This window comes from Lissotriton helveticus, chromosome 8, assembly GCF_964261635.1.
Source record: "Lissotriton helveticus chromosome 8, aLisHel1.1, whole genome shotgun sequence".
Lineage (NCBI taxonomy): Eukaryota > Metazoa > Chordata > Amphibia > Caudata > Salamandridae > Lissotriton > Lissotriton helveticus.
Window position 1 is genome coordinate 1,689,882,502 of NC_136069.1, and position 18,984 is coordinate 1,689,901,485.

Genomic DNA, 18,984 nt, shown 5'->3' on the forward strand with positions numbered 1-18,984 from the left:
GCATAGATATCCACAAGAGACAGCGTAGATATCCACAAGAAAGATCATTGATATCCACAAGAGACAGCATGGATATCCACAAGAGACAGCATAGATATCCACAAGAGACAGCGTAGATATCCGCAAGAGACAGCATAGATATCCACAAGAGACAGCATAGATATCCACAAGAGACAGCGTAGATATCCACAAGAGACAGCGTAGATATCCACAAGAAAGATCGTTGATATCCACAAGAGACAGCATAGATATCCGCAAGAGACAGCATAGATATCCACTAGAGACAGTATAGATATCCACAAGAGAAACTATAGATATCCACAACAGACAGTATATATATCCACATGAGACAGCATATATATCCACAAGAGACAATTTAGATATCCACAAGAAAGATCATTGATATCCACAAGAGACAGCATGGATATCCACAAGAGACAGCATACATATCCACAAGGGACAGTGTAGATATCCACAAGAGACAGCATAGATATCCGCAAGAGACAGCATAGATATCCACAAGAGACAGCGTAGATATCCACAAGAAAGATTGTTGATATCCACAAGAGACATCATAGATATCCACGAGACAGCGTAGATATCCACAAGAGACAGCATAGCTATCCACAAGACACAGCATAGATATACACAAGAGACAGCGTAGATATCCACAAGCGACAGCGTAGTTATCCACATGAAAGATCGTTGGTACCCACAAGAGACAGCATAGATATCCACAAGAGACAGTATAGATATCCACAAGAGACAGTATAGATATCCACAAGAGACAGCGTAGATATCCACAAGAGACAGCGTAGACATCCACAAGAGACAGCATAGATATCCACAAGAAACATAGTTGATATCCACAAGAGACAGCATAGATATCCACAAGAGACAGCATAGATATCCACAGGAGACAGCATACATATCCCCACCAGAGAGCCTTGATATCTTTAAGAGCTAGCATAGACATCCACAAGAGACAGTGTAGATATCCACAAGAGACAGCGTAGATATCCACAAGAGACAGTTTAGATATCCACAAAAGATAGCATAGATATCCACAAGAGACAGCATAGATATCCACAAGAGACAGCATAGATATCCACAAGAGACAGTGTAGATATCCACAAGAGACAGAGTAGACATCCACAAGAGACAGAGTAGACATTCACTAGAGACAGTAAAGATTTCCACATGAGACAGAGTTGACATTCACTAGAGACAGCATAGATATCTAAAAGAGACAGTATAGATATCTACAAGAGACAGCATTAAAATTCACAAGAGACAGCACACATATCTCCAACAGAGAGCTTCGATACCTACAAGAGACAGCATAGACTTCCACAAGAGAGCATAGATATCCACAAGAGAGCATAGATATCCACAAGAAACAGCATAGAGATCGACAATAGACAGCATAAATATCCACATGAGACAGCATCGATATCCACAATAGACAGCACACATATCCCCAACAGAGAGTTACGATAACTACAAGAGACAGCATAGACATTTACAAGAGACATAGTAGAAATCCACAAGAGACTGCATAAATATCCACAAGAGACAGCATAGATATCCACAAGCGACAGCGTAGACATCCACAAGAGACAGCGTAGATCTCCACAACAAAGATCGTTGATATCCACAAGAGACTGCATGGATATCCACAAGAGACAGCATAGATAGCCACAAGAGACAGCGTAGATATCCACAAGAGACAGCATAGATATCCACAAGAGACAGCATAGATATCCACAAGAGACAGCGTAGATATACACAAGAAAGATCGTTGATATCCACAAGAAACAGCGTAGAGATCGACAAGAGACGGCATAAATATCCACAAGAGACAGCATCGATATCCACAAGAGACAGCACACATATCGCCAACAGAGAGCTTTGATAACTACAAAAGACAGCATAGACATTTACAAGATACAGCATAGAAATCCACAAGAGACTGCATAGATATCCACAAGGGACAGTATGGATATCCACAAGAGACAGCGTAGATATCCACAAGAGACAGTTTAGATATCCACAAAAGATAGCATAGATATCCACAAGAGACAGCATAGATATCCACAAGACACAGCATAGATATACACAAGAGACAGCGTAGATATCCACAAGAGACAGCGTAGTTATCCACATGAAAGATCGTTGGTACCCACAAGAGACAGCATAGATTTCCAGAAGAGACAGTATAGATATCCACAAGAGACAGTATAGAAATCCACAAGAGACAGCGTAGATATCCACAAGAGACAGCGTAGACATCCACAAGAGACAGCATAGATATCCACAAGAAACATAGTTGATATCCACAAGAGACAGCATAGATATCCACAAGAGACAGCATAGATATCCACAGGAGACAGCATACATATCCCCACCAGAGAGCCTTGATATCTTTAAGAGCTAGCATAGACATCCACAAGAGACAGTGTAGATATCCACAAGAGACAGCGTAGATATCCACAAGAGACAGTTTAGATATCCACAAAAGATAGCATAGATATCCACAAGAGACAGCATAGATATCCACAAGAGACAGCATGGATATCCACAAGAGACAGCATAGATATCCACAAGAAACAGCGTAGAGATCGACAAGAGACAGCATAAATATCCACAAGAGACAGCATCGATATCCACAAGAGACAGCACACATATCGCCAACAGAGAGCTTTGATAACTACAAAAGACAGCATAGACATTTACAAGATCCAGCGTAGAAATCCACAAGAGACTGCATAGATATCCACAAGGGACAGTATGGATATCCACAAGAGACAGCGTAGATATCCACAAGAGACAGTTTAGATATCCACAAAAGATAGCATAGATATCCACAAGAGACAGCATAGATATCCACAAGAGACAGCATAGATATCCACAAGAGATAGTATAGATATCCACAAGAGACAGAGTAGACATCCACAAGAGACAGAGTAGACATTCACTAGAGACAGTATAGATATCCACATGAGACAGAGTAGACATTCACTAGAGACAGCAGAGATATCTAAAAGAGACAGTATAGATATCCACAAGAGACAGCATTGAAATTCACAAGAGACAGCACACATATCTCCAACAGAGAGCTTGGATACCTACAAGAGACAGCATAGACTTCCACAAGAGATCATAGATATCCACAAGAGAGCATAGATATCCACAAGAAACAGCGTAGAGATCGACAAGACACAGCATAGATATACACAAGAGACAGCGTAGATATCCACAAGAGACAGTATAGATATCCACAAGAGACAGCGTAGATATCCACAAGAGACAGCGTAGACATCCACAAGAGACAGCATAGATATCCACAAGAAACATAGTTGATATCCACAGGAGACAGCATAGATATCCACAAGAGACAGCATAGATATCCACAGGAGACAGCATACATATCCCCACCAGAGAGCCTTGATATCTTTAAGAGCTAGCATAGACATCCACAAGAGACAGTGTAGATATCCACAAGAGACAGCGTAGATATCCACAAGAGACAGTTTAGATATCCACAAAAGATAGCATAGATATCCACAAGAGACAGCATAGATATCCACAAGAGACAGCATGGATATCCACAAGAGACAGCATAGATATCCACAAGAAACAGCGTAGAGATCGACAAGAGACAGCATAAATATCCACAAGAGACAGCATCGATATCCACAAGAGACAGCACACATATCGCCAACAGAGAGCTTTGATAACTACAAAAGACAGCATAGACATTTACAAGTTCCAGCGTAGAAATCCACAAGAGACTGCATAGCTATCCACAAGGGACAGTATGGATATCCACAAGAGACAGCGTAGATATCCACAAGAGACAGTTTAGATATCCACAAAAGATAGCATAGATATCCACAAGAGACAGCATAGATATCCACAAGAGACAGCATAGATATCCACAAGAGATAGTATAGATATCCACAAGAGACAGAGTAGACATCCACAAGAGACAGAGTAGACATTCACTAGAGACAGTATAGATATCCACATGAGACAGAGTAGACATTCACTAGAGACAGCAGAGATATCTAAAAGAGACAGTATAGATATCCACAAGAGACAGCACACATATCTCCAACAGAGAGCTTGGATACCTACAAGAGACAGCATAGACTTCCACAAGAGAGCATAGATATCCACAAGAGAGCATAGATATCCACAAGAAACAGCGTAGAGATCGACAATAGACAGCATAAATATCCACAAGAGACAGCATCGATATCCACAATAGACAGCACACATATCCCCAACAGAGAGTTACGATAACTACAAGAGACAGCATTCACATTTACAAGAGACATAGTAGAAATTCACAAGAGACTGCATAAATATCCACAAGAGACAGCATAGATATCCACAAGCGACAGCGTAGACATCCACAAGAGACAGCGTAGATCTCCACAAGAAAGATCGTTGATATCCACAAAAGACAGCATGGATATCCACAAGAGACAGCATAGATAGCCACAAGAGACAGCGTAGATATCCACAAGAGACAGCATAGATATCCACAAGAGACAGCATAGATATCCACAGGAGACAGCGTAGATATCCACAAGAAAGATCGTTGATATCCACAAGAAACAGCGTAGAGATGGACAAGAGACAGCATAAATATCCACAAGAGACAGCATCGATATCCACAAGAGACAGCACACATATCGCCAACAGAGAGCTTTGATAACTACAAAAGACAGCATGACGACCAGCCGCCTGAAACTGAACTCGGACAAGACGGAGGTCCTCATCCTGGGCTCCTCGCCCTCCGCCTGGGACGACTCCTGGTGGCCCCCCGCCCTGGGCACCGCACCCAAACCGACGGACCACGCACGCAACCTGGGCTTCATCCTAGACTCCTCCCTCTCCATGACCAGACAAGTAAACGCCGTCTCCTCGTCTTGCTTCAACATCCTGCGCATGCTACATAAGATCTTCCGGTGGATCCCCACCGAGACGAGGAAGACGGTCACCCAGGCCCTCGTCACCAGCCGACTGGACCACGGCAACGCCCTCTACGCCGGAACCACCGCCAAGCTCCAGAAGAGACTCCAGCGGATCCAGAACGCCTCGGCCAGACTCATTCTCGACATCCCCCGACGCAGCCACATCTCCGGACACCTGAGAGATCTGCATTGGCTCCCGGTCAACAAGAGAATCACCTTCCGTCTCCTCACCCACGCGCACAAAGCCCTACATGACCAAGGCCCGAGCTACCTCAACAACCGGATCAACTTCTACACTCCCAAGCGCCTCCTCAGATCAACCAGCCACGCCCTCGCCGCCGTCCCCCGCATCCGAAGAGCGACAACAGGAGGAAGGTCCTTCTCCTACCTGGCCGCCAAGACCTGGAACTCACTCCCGACCGACCTGCGCCTGACCCAAGACCACCTCTCCTTCAGGAAGAAGCTCAAGACCTGGCTTTTCGAGCAGTAACGGCCCCCCCCCCCCCCACCCAGCGCCTTGAGACCCTACGGGTGAGTAGTGCGCTCTATAAATGACCAGATAGATAGATAGATAGACATTTACAAGATACAGCGTAGAAATCCACAAGAGACTGCATAGATATCCACAAGGGACAGTATGGATATCCACAAGAGACAGCGTAGACAGCCACAAGAGACAGCATAGATATCCACAAGAGACAGCGTAGATATCCACAAGAAAGATCATTGATATCCACAAGAGACAGCATGGATATGCACAAGAGACAGCATAGATATCCACAAGAGACAGCGTAGATATCCGCAAGAGACAGCATAGATATCCACAAGAGACAGCATAGATATCCACAAGAGACAGCGTAGATATCCACAAGAGACAGCGTAGATATCCACAAGAAAGATCGTTGATATCCAAAAGAGACAGCATAGATATCCGCAAGAGACAGCATAGATATCCACTAGAGACAGTATAGATATCCACAAGAGAACCTATAGATATCCACAACAGACAGTATATATATCCACATGAGACAGCATATATATCCACAAGAGACAATTTAGATATCCACAAGAAAGATCATTGATATCCACAAGAGACAGCATGGATATCCACAAGAGACAGCATACATATCCACAAGAGACAGTGTAGATATCCACAAGAGACAGCATAGATATCCGCAAGAGACAGCATAGATATCCACAAGAGACAGCGTAGATATCCACAAGAAAGATTGTTGATATCCACAAGAGACATCTTAGATATCCACGAGACAGCGTAGATATCCACAAGAAACAGCATAGATATCCACAAGAGATTGCATAGATATCCATAAGAGACAGCGTAAATATCCACAAGAGACTACGTAGATATCCACAAGAAAGATCTTTGATATCCACAAGAGACAGCATAGATATCCGCAAGAGACAGCATAGATATCCACTAGAGACAGTATAGATATCCACAAGAGACTGTATAGATATCCACAACAGACAGTATGGATATCCACATGAGACATCATATATATCCACAAGAGACAATGTAGATATCCACAAGAAAGATCATTGATATCCACAAGAGACAGCATAGATATCCACAAAAGACAGCATAGATATCCACAAGAGACAGCATACATATCCACAAGAGACAGCGTAGAAATCCACAAGAGACAGCATAGATATCCACAAGAGACAGCGTAGATATCCACAAGAGACAGCATATATATCCGCAAGAGACAGCATAGATATCCACAAGAGACAGCGTAGATATCCACAAGAAAGATTGTTGATATCCACAAGAGACACCATAGATATCCACAAGAGACAGCATAGATATCCACAAGAGACAGCATACATACCCCCAGCAGAGAGCTTTGACATCCACAAGAGAGCGTAGATATCCACAAGAGAGACTACCTATATCTACAATAGAAAAACCAAAGGAAATGATGGACGGAGCGTTGACAATACAAGCACTCACCCCCAGTCAACTGATCTGGGTTTAATCCATCACTTCTTTAGCCCACTCTGCCACCCCAGTTCAGACATGGCTATATGCAAATCAGTCTGTCTTGTGCCTCATGGGAACAGTCCAGGCCGATCTGCCAAGCCATACCTTCCCTTGACCGGAAACAAGCTACCGAGGACCGCTTTCTGGCATTTCAGCCTTCTTCAGCCCGGCTTCCTTGAATCCAGTGGCAAAGTGAGCAAGGGACTCACGTCTGAGCATACACTGCCAACTTATGGCGAACAAAGAAAAACCAAAGGAAATGATGGACGGAGCATTGACAATACAAGCACTCACCCCCAGTCAACTGATCTGGGTTTAATCCATCACCATTCTTTAGCCCACTCTGCCACCCCAGTTCAGACATGGCTATATTCAAATCAGTCTGACCCTGCGCCTCATGGGAACAGTCCAGCCAATCTGCCAAGCCATGCCTTCCCTGGACCGGAAGCAAGCTACCGAGGACCGGTTTCTAGCATTTCAGCCTTCTTCAGCCCAGCTTGCTTGAATCCAGTGGCAAAGTGAGCAAGGGACTCACGTCTGAGCATACCCTGCCAATTTATGGCGAACAAAGAAAAACCAAAGGAAATGATGGACGGAGCGTTGACAATACAAGCACTCACCCCCAGTCAACGGATCTGGGTTTAATCCATCACCATTCTTTAGCCCACTCTGCCACCCCAATTCAGCCATGGCTATATGCAAATCAGTCTGACCCTGTGCCTCATGGGAACAGTCAAGCCCGATCTGCCAAGCCATGCCTTCCCTGGACCGGAAACAAGCTACCGAGGACCGGTTTCTGGCATTTCAGCCTTCTTCAGTCCGGTTTGCTTGAATCCAGTGGCAAAGTGAGCAAGGGACTCACGTCTGAGCATACCCTGCCAACTTATGGCGAACAAAGAAAAACCAAAGGAACTGATGGACGGAGCGTTGACAAAGATAAGCTTTAACGGCTTCTCTTGGAGAAAACGAGTGGGTGATTCAGATGGAAGTGTTTCAGCGTTCCCTGTATAACTTACTTTCTAATTCTCCTTTTCCTTACAATTACACAATCTGTGCACACTGTGGTACTGTGAGCTCTGAAAAAACTGTCTGCAGTGCCTCAAGCGAGTCCACTTTTACTTATGCAAAGCTGGGACCTTTATGCCAACACATGCATGAAATTTACATATTTTCAGGGTACTTCTGTGCTGGGCCGGACTGGCCATAGCCAGCACCGGGCAATCCTCCGGTGGGCCGCATGGGTGGGGGGCGGTTTTGGGCCCCTGGGGGCCATTTTAGTTACAGGGCCGTTTTTACAGCATAGCTGCAAAATCAGCCCTATACCAAAATCGGCTGAAAACAGGCCCGGCAAAGAGCTCGGCGGCACCTCCAACCACCCAGATTGAAGGCTACCTGTTCTCATAGGTTAGAATGGGCAGTTAGATTATTACATTCTTATAATCCTAACTGGCTCAGGGAATATGGTAAAAATTCGAATTTACTATGCCTGAAATCAGAATAATTAAATACATCTTTTAGTGAAGTTTATTTTCATATTCTGTGTTTGCAAATACCACTTTTAGAAAGCAGGTATTTGCTTGCCTAAACATTTTAGCCTGCCTTTTCTGGCATGTGTATTCCTTGTCTTGGTTTGTGAGTGACAGTCCTGGGGGATTCCAGGAGACAGACTGGGGCAGCCCAGTGGTCAATAGAGAGATCTGCATCTAGATGGGAGGGAGGAGTTGCACCTGGGACCTGAATAGGGCTGGGCCTTCCCTCTACAATGCTGGCTCCACCCCCTGTGGCTTGTCCGATGTCTCTGCCCTGCACTGTGAAAGGAGAGGAGGTATCATGTCAACAGAGTGCTCCTGAGCTGTATCTTCCATCCCCTGTGCTGGCTCCACATCTTGTGGGGTGGCTGATGTCTCTGCCCTGCACAGTGAAAGGAAGCAGAGAGTCATGTAAACAAAGTGCTCAGCATCTTCTCCATTGCAACCGGATCATCGCATCGTATCACATCAAGGCGCCATCTTGCGCACTGCAACGGGTCCGCAGGCCGAGAATCTACGCATCACCACCGCACCGGTAAGGCTGACGATGAGTCCCCTACTCTGCGCAAGCATTGAGGCAGGACGCAACCGTTCCCCGGATCACGGAACCGACGCATTTCCCCTCTTGCGAGCCTTTCGTTTTTGAGAACTTTGTCGCATTTAACAGCAACTTGAACTAAGAGACTTTAACCATCTTTTAAGTAATCTTAAGTATAGTATTGTGGATTTTTGTCATTTGTGGTCTTGTGTTTAAGGCTATATAAAGAATACTTATTTTTATAAAACCTGTGTTGTGTCCATCTGTAGTGTTTTCACTGTATTACAGTGTATATTCACAAATGCTTAACATACTGCCTCTGAGATAAGCCTGTCTGCTCGTTCAAAGCTACCAAGGGGGTGAGCAGGTGTTGTTAAGGAGTGGAATCCCCTTATCCTGACTTAGAAGTAAGGGTCCCTATTTGGACTAAGGTGAATACCTTTGCCAATTAGAGACCCCCAGATCTAACATTGACGCATATATGTTTTCAGTGCACTTATTGGTGACTTTAACGTGTTTTCAGTCTACAGTGTACTTAGGCATAACATTTACATATTTTCAGTGTACTTGTGCATGACATTTACATGCTTTCGATGTACTTATGCATGACATTTACATGTTTTCAGTGTACTTATGTGTAAAATTTACATGCTTTCAGTGTACTTATGCGTGACATTTAATTGTTTTCTATGTACTTATGAGTGACATTTACTTATTTACAGTGTACCTATGAGTGGCATTTACATTCTTTTCAGTGTACTTATGTGTGACATTTACTTGTTTTCAGCGTACTTATGAATTACATTTACATGCTTTCAGCATACTTATGTGGGGCATTTACATGTTTTCAACAGCCTTATGTGTGGCATTTACATGTTTTCGATGTACTTATGTGTAACATTTCTATGCCTTTTGTATGACATTATGAGTGCCACTTTTAGGGATGTTTGACTGCACCCTGCACTCTTATACCTGCTGCCCCGCCTGGCAAAAGTAAAATCGTAAAGCACCAGGTGGATTCCACACTTCTTCAGCCTCAATGTCAACATGAAGGGATCTTACATTACAAGAGCCTCAAAGGTCAACAAGACACACGTTTCGATGAGCATCACATGGTAGGTTGCACTCCAGTTACTGCACACTTTTCCTGGTTCTCATGTATTCTCCCCTCTATTCTTTTCACCTGTCTCCTCTCTGTGCAAGTGATTTCCTTTGCATCATCTGTACATCTTTATCACTTGATATTCCAGTTTTCTGCATTCGCCTCCTTAGTACCTTTTGGTTCTCTCTGTTGCCTCATCCTTCCTCAAATTCATTCAACACTCATGTTCTCTAGATCTGCAGCAGTGTTTGAACACTATATTCAAGAGTTGATCCAGGACATTGGATCATGTACCACAGAAACAAGCTGCACGGTACAGAGAAAGAAACAAATCACAGCAAACCACTGGCATTTGATTAAAAAAGACAAAAATAAATGACCCTCGTACTTCGAATAATTCTCTGACTCTCCTAGACCAACTCAACACTTCTCTGTGCTTGAAGATTTTGGGCAAACTTAATACTGCACTACTAGCTCAATATAACATAGATGTACAGCATTTGTTAGTATTTCACAGTTCATTCGTCAGATTTATGGTGTGCACTACTACATAATGGCTGCTGTGCCCACAGTCAAAACATGTTTTCTGTATTTTCCGATCCTCCGAGCAGGGATTAAGATAGTATATGTTTGCACTGGGGAGATATGTAGCGGACTCACACAAATTCTATTGTGCCTGACGGTAATCAGCACATCACAAGAAAGGACTCATATTTGGGCACCAAAGACAGTCAAAGTAGGAAGTAAAGTAGTGATTTCTGGAGAGCCTGGAACTCTCGGGAAGTGGATGTGTGGTCAAACTAATTTGTTCTTCTCAAGATGCAAAGTGTAGTGAGCCCCAGAGAGAGTACTGCTGCCTTTTCCCAGCATTGGCTTGGGTCTCGACTGTGAACATGGACAGCTCCTAAAGACAAATTCAGCCCTTTGATCGACATTTTGTCTGGCAAGAAATCAAAACTTTTGGCAGCTCTTGTTGCAAAGCGTTCTGCCAAACATTTAGAGTTTTAATTTATCATTGAGTTTGTTCCGGGAGTAAAAAAATGTAGAGCCAACTGTCTGTCTGTAGTGCCTATTGAGGATGCTGGAGAACAAGAATCAATGGCTTGAATCAATTATATTAATATGAGTATTGAAGAGAATGAATGGGTAGATGCTGCAATTAAAGATAAGATTTTGAGTGAAGTGATGACATTAATTAAAATGGGATGGCCTACGGAGAAAATTATGTTAGCTGATTTGCAAGTGCTCTGGAAAGTATTGGAGGAGTTGTCCATTTAGAGGAATAAGCTAGTGCAGGGGACAAATTGGTAACACCTGAATGTTTTCAGCAAATAATAATTACGATATCCCATACTCATCATTTGGGGTCAACCATTACCAAAAGGAAAATACATAAGTAGTTCTGGTGGCCTAGAATGGATGGGGTAGCTGATGAGTTTGACAAGATGTGTGTAAGGTGCAATAGGTGTGACAAGGCATTAGTTACAAGGGGCACTGTGGAATCCTTTGTTCCTTCACCGAACAGAGCATGACAGAGACTAGGGCTTGTTTTTTTAGGATCTTTTCATTTCTTTCCATCTAGCATGAGGTATTTCATTGTTATAATTGACTATTTGTCTAGGTGGGTTGAAGTTGAGCCAATTAGTGTCCCAACTACCAGACGTGTAATTGATTGTTTAAACAAATATATCTGAGAAGGGTATATTTTGACTGATAATAAAGTGCAATTTGTTTTAACAGGAATGCTTAATTGTTTTATTAAGTGTTGGATTAAGCACATCAGGACCACTTTGTATCACCCACAAAGTGATTGTAGGGTTGAGAGCTTTAATAATGTGGTAGTGGAGTGTATACAAGCACACACAGGAACAATATAAGTGTGGGTCAAGTAGTTAAGGATTTAATGTGGTCTTACCACACTACACCACATATAACTACTAACAAGAGTCCATTTGAATGTATAAGAGGAAGGAGACTATCAACAGAGTTTTAGTCATTTTGGATGGTAAGACTGTCATGAGTGTAATATGAAAGATGTATGGGAAACAGCTGAAACAATTCAAATGCATAACATATGAAAAAAGTAAACAAAACATCAATTTATGGATTGTGCAAGCTGGAAGTATGTGTCTGGGTATGGGTAAAAATTCAAATTTTGATGACGACGGGATTATCAAATTTTGTGAACCTCAACATATATGTGGATTACACAGGAATGTGGTAAAATTGAAAGCTGGATTTTGGTGGAGACAGCCCGTATACTTTTGGATCCCAGTGTAAATTGAAAGAATTCACCAGCTCAGCCCTCATTTTGTCCCACTGATTGCCCTTCTGCCGTAGTCCCAGGACACTCATTGGAGTAACAATTGCGCTTCGAAATTAAAAAAGAAGAAGAAAGTACAGTCCTCCTAGCTAACTTCCCATGTAAAAACTTCAAAAGGGATTAGCATATGAGTCAGGAATTTGACTAGGCCCCATTTCTCCTCATCTTTGGTCGTCACAGTCGGCCTGAACTTTAGGATTTGCCTCATAGTTAGACTTGAGATACCTGGTTAGCTGAATTATGCACCCAGGCCAGGCAGGAACCACCACTATAGTCAGGATAAGCTAGATATACAATGAAATAAACTGTGCTCACCCTTCGATAGCTTGACGCGGGGCAGTCAGACTTATCTACAAAGGCAATGTGTAAAGTATTTGTGCAACACACACACAGTAACACAATTAACTCACCACAATAAGGCTTCACATGGGTTTAGAAACCTACAATATATTCATCTGAGCAAAATCAGACCATAACAACAAAGATCCTATAAGTAGAAGTCGAGATATGCATTTTTAAAGAAGAAGCGAAAAATTGTGCTTAGAGTTCACTTGCGGTCAAAACGTTACTTGAAGTCACGAGGGACCGGTTTAAATCCAATGTTCAGATAGACCATCATCGACTGTAGGTCGGCTACGGGACCCAGACAGGTACCCCTGAGGAAATACCTTGGATGGAGCTTCTCTCAACATCAAGAGTCTACTGTGTCATTGTCGATCAGGGCAAAGAGGGTCCCCAGCATCGATCTCTGTTGACGTCAATGCAATGCATCGTCGTCGAGCTGCACAGGGCATCGTCATCGCACTGCGCAGACTGTGGAACTGCTGTCATGGGGCAGCCTCTGCATTGGCATTGAATGGCGATGTGGCGGAATTTCTCACTCAGTTGATGCAATTGGTTTTTAATTAAAACAGCTCCAGAACCCTCTGAGGCCCAGAGCTTAGAGGGGGCACCTCAGGCAAGGGTAGGGATCACTGAATTTGAACAGCATCATCAGAATTGTTGGAAGTCTTTTGTGTCCCTGAGATTTCAGAAAACAGGTGGTAAGCCAGCAATCCTTGGAGATCACTTGTAGGGAAGGCAGAGCCCATCCAGCTGTGTCAGGGAGCAGGGAGCAGCAGGTCAACAATCAGAAAAGCAGTCCTTCTAGGAAAGCAGTCCAGTTCAGTCCTTTAAGCAGCAGAGCAGTCCGTCTGACAGAGATTCTGTTTAGATTCTAGAAGTGCCTGGTTTTAGTGGTTTAGAGACCCAGTACTTATATCAAGTGGGAGTCCTTGGAGTGTTAACAACTTTTTTAGTTTTAAGATTACACAGATTTGTTGTAGAGCAATTAACAAGCAGTAATATTTTGCCCTTCTGAAACTGAATATGTAAAATATAGTTTAGACCACGCTTAGGGGCCAAATATGAGTTTGGTGGAACCATCCGACCGACCAAACTCATGGTGCCATGGCGGGAACCATGGCACTGGCAGTTTGAGAACCACATTATGAGTGCGGCAGTCTTACCGCCACAGGACCGCTGCAACCCCAGGGGATCCATGATCCCTCAGCGGTGGCGCAGTAGTCTGGGGAAACAATATGCTACCGGTGCCAACGTGGCACCACCAAGCATATTACAACTTTCCAGACCTCCACGGCAATTTCGCAATCCACCAATCGCGCGAAATTGCCAAACAATCCGCAATTCGCAAATTTTTTTTTGCTTCTTTGTGCTTCAAAAATACAATCTTGTGCGTGCTGCGTTGACTTACCTTGATTCTGAGTTTGCCGAGTTGTTTTCCTCCTGCGAACAAGATGGCAGCGCCCCAAAACGACCGCATGGGTAAGTTCGCGGTAGCCACGCTGAAAAAAAACCATGCGAACACGGCAAAATAAAAAAATGTGCAAGTTCGCACAAATTTGCGGATTTTGCGGACCGCGAATCCGCTTTGGTGCGAATTCGTGGACCGCGAATTCGCAAATTTCGCCCATACTTAAAAACAACAAGGCTGCCTTTTAGTTTTGTTAAAGCAGCCATAGGCCAATCATATGCTACTTTATCATCAGCAAGTACTGCTGTGTGCCAGAAAATTACTGTGGTATACCACAGCCCAATGTGACACTATGTTTTAATGCCTTATAAGTACAAACCTACTGGCATTTCCATGAAATTGCAAAAAGGATCTTTTCGATATCATAATCTATATTCCTGCAAAATATCATGAAATAGCAAAAAGGATAATTTCCTGACTATAATCTATATTCATATAATGCTAAATTTCATGAAAATCCGTTCACCTATTTTGTTATGTTATGTTAGTCTCTTTTTTATAGCGCACGAATCACCTGGGGGCATCTCGGCGCTTAACTCTAGAACAACCCTAAAAGCCGGAAGCACAGAAGGTAGGAGAGCGTTAGAACAGTAGGGCCTTAAGATGTTTCCTAAACATCAGGTAGGAGGGGGATTCCCCCAGGGACAACGGCAGACTGTTCCAGTATTTAGGCGCAAGGCATGAAAAAGCCATGCCCCCAGATCTGCGAAGTCTGGATCGAGGGACCACCAATAACTGTTTAAGACTTGATCTCAAAGAGCGTGAGGGGATATATCTTCCCAGTTTCTTCTGAAGATACTCAGGACCTTGCCCCTGCAGCGCAAGTAAGTAAGGCAGCAGATCTTAAAAAAAGACCTCTGTTTTATAGGAAGCCGATGAAGCCTTCTCAATAAAGGTTGCGAAGGGGTGCCAGATGTCAGATTCATGACCAGTCTAGCTGCCGTATTTTGGATAACCTGTAATTTTTTCAGGGAAGTGGTTCCCACCTCAGCCAGCAGCGCGTTCCCGTAGTCGATGCGACTCAAGACCAGGGCTTGCGTGACTGTTCTACGGTGTTCTAGGGGGATAAAAGGGAGGATTTTTCTAAGTAATCTGAGCCTATAATAGCAGGCGCCAGATACCGCAGTCACATGGTCCTGCATAGTTAAGGATTGATTTAATTTAATGCCCAAATTATTTACACAAGTTTTAGGCATAGGGGGCAAGCCCAATTCTGCCGGCCACAAGTCCCTGTTCTACATTGCTGAGGCTTTTCCTAGGAGCATCAGCTCCGTCTTGCTCGGGTTCAACTGGAGACAGTTGTTATTCATCCAGTTAGAGATTGCTGATAACCCGGTTGCAAAGCGGAGCCTATCCACCTCAACATGTGGTCCGATGTTAAATAGTAGCTGGGTATCATCGGCGTACGATATTATTTCGAACCCCAGGGCCTCTGCCACCCTGGCCAAAGGGGCCATAGAGATATTAAAAAGAGTGGGACTAAGGCAGGAGCCCTGGGGCACCCCCTTATCCAATGATGTTCTTTCAGATTGATAAGGACCCATTCGTACTGATTGTGAACGGTCTGCCAAAAATTTCCGTAGCCAATTAAGGGCAAGGCCCTTGATACCACAGGAGCTTAACCTCTCCGCAAGCCTATGGTGAGAGATGGTATCAAAGGCCGTGGAGAGGTCCAACAGTATCAAAATAGCCGAGCCTCCTGCGTCCACTATTGTTCGGAGGGAGTCAGTCACCGCCACGAGGGCCGTTTCCGTGCTGAACCCCCACCGGAAGCCGGACTGCGAGGGGTCCAGGATGTTATTCGACTCTAAATAGCTATTTAATTGCCTTTTAATCAGGCTTTCTAATATTTTACCCAGAAGAGGGAGCAGGGATTTCGGACGGTAATTGCTCAACTCTTTCGGGTCAGCCGTAGATTTTTTTAGAATGGGACGAACATGAGCCTCCTTCCAGGATACCGGGATAATTCCTTCCCTCATGGAAAGATTAAACATCTCCTGGATTGTGGGGGCCAGACTATGAGATAGAAACGACATAATTTTAGGTGGACAAAGATCTGTCGGAGAGCCTGATTTAGCAGAGGCCAACGCCATCTGTGTCTCTGCAAGAGAGACTGGCTCCAAACTATCTAAGGAACAGTCAGATCTAATAACATCTTCGTCAGGAAACCTGTCACCAGTGGTAGTCACTAGCTTATCAGTCGAGAAATTTGCATAGATTTTATCAATTTTCTCAGAGAAAAACTCTGCTAAAGAATTACAGAGTTCCATTGACTCCATAGTGGGTTGTTTGCACACCGTCGGTTCCACAAAGTCCTTTACAACATCGAAAAGGGCTTTGGCTGAGTTCTTAGATAGCTCAATTTGGCTGGCAATATACACACGGCGTGCAACCTTCAGGTTCCGGTGATAGGTCGCCAGAGCTGATTTATAGAGATGTTTGGATTTAGCCGTTTTGTTATGTCGCCACGCTCGTTCCATTTTGTTTACAAACGGTCTTTTCCTGGCTCAGTTCTCACCAGGCTCAATGGCTCCTTCTATTCCATGTACTCCCACCGCTGGCAGTAGGACCATGACCTTCTCCTCCCAGGGCTGGTATACAGGAGGTCTGCGGGGACCACCGCCTCCAGTGTGGTGTGCATTGGCGTAATCCTGTGCCATCTTTTTCTTAACCATCCTCCGCAGATCGTACCACCTGGACTGGCATTCATCCCTGGTGCGTCTGATGGGTGCAACAGCATTGACCCGGTCTACAATCCTCTCCCACAGGCGTGTTCTTTTTGCCACGCTGGTCTGTCTGACCAATGCGCCAAACAGCTGCGGCTCGACTCTGATGACTTCATTAGTAAGTATCTCCATCTCCGGGTTAGTGAATTTTGGATTCTTGGGTGTGGTCATGGTGTGAGGTGTATGTGATTGAGGGTGTGATGGTGTGTATGGATGAGGGTGTGTGTTTGTGATTGTGAAGGGGGTGGTGTTGGTGTAGATGTGATAGGGTGTATGTGTGAAGGTATGTGGCTGCAATTGTTGGTGTGCTCTCTGTTTCCTCGCAAGAATGGGTAGGTTGCAAAGGATGATGGGTTGTATGTTTAGTCCCTTTTATTGGTCAAATGGTGGGTGTGGCTTAATTTGAATTGTTGGGGTGGGTTTTATATGGGGTGGGTGTTGGTGTTGTCCTCTGTTTAGCTGGTTGGCTGTGACCAGGACATTGATTGTCAAAGGTGTGTACACAGGAGACATGTTCAGTGTGGTAGTGCGACTCGTTAGCAAGGTCCTTGTGGTCGTTTTGGTGTTGGAGTTATGTGTGCTTGCGGTACTTGTGCGTGCGTTTGAGTAGTACGGGCCGTTGGCGGGTGGGGTGTTCGCGTAGGCTTGGCCGAGGGGTGTGCGTGTCGTACTTGTGCGTGCGAGTGAGTAGTACGGGGCGTTGGTGGGTGGGGGTGTTCGCGTAGGCTTGGCCGAGGGGTGTGCGTGTCGTACTTGTGCGTGCGAGTGAGTAGTACGGGCCGTTGGCGGGTGGGGGTGTTCGTGTACGCTTGTTGGGGGGGGTGCGTGTCGTACTTGTGCGTGCGAGTGAGTAGTACGGGCCGTTGGCGGGTGGGGGTGTTCGCGTACGCTTGTTGGGGGGGTGTGCGTGTCGTACTTGTGCGTGCGAATGAGTAGTACGGGCCGTTGGCGGGTGGGGGTGTTCGCGTAGGCTTGGCCGAGGGGTGTGCGTGTCGTACTTGTGCGTGCGAGTGAGTAGTACGGGCCGTTGGCGGGTGGGGGTGTTCGTGTACGCTTGTTGGGGGGGGTGCGTGTCGTACTTGTGCGTGCGAGTGAGTAGTACGGGCCGTTGGCGGGTGGGGGTGTTCGCGTACGCTTGTTGGGGGGGTGTGCGTGTCGTACTTGTGCGTGCGAATGAGTAGTACGGGCCTTTGGCGGGTGGGGGTGTTCGCGTACGCTTGTTGGGGGGTGTGCGTGTCGTACTTGTGCGTGCGAGTGAGTGGTACGGGCCGTTGGCGGGTGGGGGTGTTCGCGTAGGCTTGGCCGAGGGGTGTGCGTGTCGTACTTGTGCGTGCGAGTGAGTAGTACGGGCCGTTGGCGGGTGGGGATGTTCGCGTACGCTTGTTGGGGGGGGTGTGCGTGTCGTACTTGTGCGTGCGAATGAGTAGTACGGGCCGTTGGCGGGTGGGGGTGTTCGCGTACGCTTGTTGGGGGGGTGTGCGTGTCGTACTTGTGCGTGCGAGTGAGTAGTATGGGCCGTTGGCGGGTGGGGGTGTTCGCGTACGCTTGTTGGGGGGGTGTGCGTGTCGTACTTGTGCGTGCGAGTGAGTAGTACGGGCCGTTGGCGGGTGGGGGTGTTCGCGTAGGCTTGGCCGAGGGGTGTGCGTGTAGTATGTATTGGTGGAGCTTGCAGTGAGGCGAATGTCCCGTACGAATCAATGTAGAAGCGTGAATATCCAGGCTTGACCGAGGGGTGTGCGTGTCGTACTTGTGCGTGCGAGTGAGTGGTACGGGCCGTTGGCGGGTGGGGGTGTTCGCGTAGGCTTGGCCGAGGGGTGTGCGTGTCGTACTTGTGCGTGCGAGTGAGTAGTACGGGCCGTTGGCGGGTGGGGGTGTTCGCGTATGCTTGTTGGGGGTGTGTGCGTGTCGTACTTGTGCGTGCGAGTGAGTAGTATGGGCCGTTGGCGGGTGGGGGTGTTCGCGT